This window comes from Phyllobates terribilis, unplaced genomic scaffold (genome assembly GCF_046119375.1).
Source record: "Phyllobates terribilis strain yellow unplaced genomic scaffold, ASM4611937v1 Scaffold_2106__1_contigs__length_166561, whole genome shotgun sequence".
Taxonomy (NCBI): Eukaryota; Metazoa; Chordata; class Amphibia; order Anura; family Dendrobatidae; genus Phyllobates; species Phyllobates terribilis.
The window spans coordinates 1-2,454 of NW_027364865.1; the positions used below are offsets into that span (position 1 = coordinate 1).

General features: G+C 42.1%; 1 non-coding gene across 1 annotated transcript; it reads left to right on the forward strand.

The window, feature by feature from the left end:
• Positions 1-1,236: 1,236 nt before the first annotated feature.
• On the forward strand, positions 1,237-1,308 carry TRNAE-CUC (transfer RNA glutamic acid (anticodon CUC)). Its single transcript has one exon. It is a non-coding gene; the product is annotated as a tRNA-Glu (tRNA).
• Positions 1,309-2,454: the final 1,146 nt, after the last annotated feature.

Below are 2,454 nucleotides of genomic sequence, written 5' to 3' on the forward strand. Positions count from 1 at the left end.
GATAGCGTGGGTTTTAGCTCTTGTAATGTTTATGATTTGTATTCAAAGCAAAACACTCTTTTTTTTTTTTTTTTTTTTTTACACCTGTCTTGCTGTTTACTGTACTGCTTACACCATGTGGAGAAAGACTTAGTTAGTATTCCTGGTTGACTGGTTCAATTCCTGCTATGGGAGAGACTTTTTTTTGGGACTAGTGTCCACATTCCAAGCCGACACGTGCCTTGCAGACAGAATCAGTTTAGGTTGGAACTGCACTTTGCTGCCAAAAATGCAGACCACCAGATTTTTGGATATTTATTTGCACAAAAGCTTATTTGATGTCATATCTCAAACCATTCATATCTCTCACTTTTAATTCCTGGGTGTTAAGGGACTCAACAAGCCTTTATCCCTGTCTGTCATTGGAGCTCCCCTTCCATCAATTGGTGATGTTTTGTTACTGAATGGAAAAGAGCTGTGACTCTCCTAGCCAAGTAGTGGCAAAATCAGTTACGGAAACAAGGTACCAGTGCCCCATGTGAGAATCGACTCACGACCTTCAGATTACGAGACTGACGCGCTACCTGCTGCGCTAACGAGGCAAGATGCATGTAATATCTGCGGAAGTTGCTTGTGCAAAGCAGTACACCTCTTTTTTTCATATTGTAAGTGAGCTGGCAGTACATCTTCTCCCGTATGGTCTAGCGCTTAGGATTCCTGGTTTTCACCGCAGTGGCCTGGGTTCGACTCCCGGTATGGAAACGCATCCTTTTCTACACCGTTGCCAACATTCAAAGACTGACGTGTGTTTTTAAAACAAACGTATTTCAGGTAGGATTTGTTTTTTTCAGGCAAAAATGCTGAACGCCCGCGTTTTGGCACTTCATTCTGACCCTTCACGCAGATTCAATTTGGATTCGTAGCTCAACTCATTCTCAACCACCCCTTTTTACACCAAAGTGTCAAGAGACTCAACAACTCATGGGGTCCTGTAAGTTATTTGGATTCCCATTCCTTTCTAATGGAAAACGTTGTAGAATTGAATGGAAAAGTTCTAAGTTGGTGACAAAATCTCTCGAGAAAAGGAGGGAACAGTGCCCCGTGTGAGGCTCAAACTCACAACCTTCAGATTACGAGACTGACGCACTACCTACTGCGCTAACGAAGCAAGTTGCACCTGCAGATCTGCAGAAGTTTATTGTGCATAGCAGAAAACTTATTTTTTTCATAATGTCACTGAGACGTTAGCGAATCTTTTCCCATATGGTCTAGCGGTTAGGATTCCTGGTTCTCACCCAGGTGGCCCGGGTTCGACTCCCGGTATGGGAATGCACCTTTATCTTAGCTACTGCCACCATTCAAAGACTGACGCGTGTTTTTCAATCAAAATGTTTCTGGTAGATTTTCACTTTGCAACAAAAATACTTAACATTGGCGATGCATTATGACTTTTGCAAAAGATTTCCTTTTGTTTCATAGCTTAAGCCTTTTTCAACTACACAGTTTTACACAAAATGTCAAGGGACTCAACAAGCCATGTGTCCTGTCAGTCATTAGGGCTCCCATGTTCTTTCTAATCGGAAACAGTTTAGAACTGAATTGGAAAGTTCAGAGTTAGTGACAAAATCTCTTGAGAAAAGGAGGATGGCACTTGTGAGCAAAAAACTCATGATCTTCAAATTATTCAACTGACGTGCCAAAACCTTGACCATGATAGCGTGTTTTAGCTCTTGTAATGTTTATGATTTGTATTCAAAGCAAAACACTCTTTTTTTTTTTTTTTTTTTTACACTGTCTTGCTGTTTACTGTACTGCTTACACCATGTGGAGAAAGACTTAGTTAGTATTCCTGGTTGACTGGTTCAATTCCTGCTATGGGAGAGACTTTTTTTGGGACTAGTGTCCACATTCCAAAGCCGACACGTGCCTTGCAGACAGAATCAGTTTAGGTTGGAACTGCACTTTGCTGCCAAAAATGCAGACCACCAGATTTTTTGGATATTTATTTGCACAAAAGCTTATTTGATGTCATATCTCAAACCATTCATATCTCTCACTTTTAATTCCTGGTGTTAAGGGACTCAACAAGCCTTTATCCTGTCCTGTCATTGGAGCTCCCCTTCCATCAATTGGTGATGTTTTGTTACTGAATGGAAAAGAGCTGTGACTCTCTAGCCAAGATAGTGGCAAATCAGTTACGGAAACAAGGTACCAGTGCCCCATGTGAGAATCGAACTCACGACCTTCAGATTACGAGACTGACGCGCTACCTGCTGCGCTAACGAGGCAAGATGCATGTAATAATCTGCGGAAGTTGCTTGTGCAAAGCAGTACACCGCTTTTTTTTCATATTGTAAGTGAGCTGGCAGTACATCTTCTCCCGTATGGTCTAGCGCTTAGTTGGATCCTGGTTTCACCCAGGGTTCGACTCCCGGTATGGAAACGCATCCTTTTCTACACCGTTGCCAACATTCA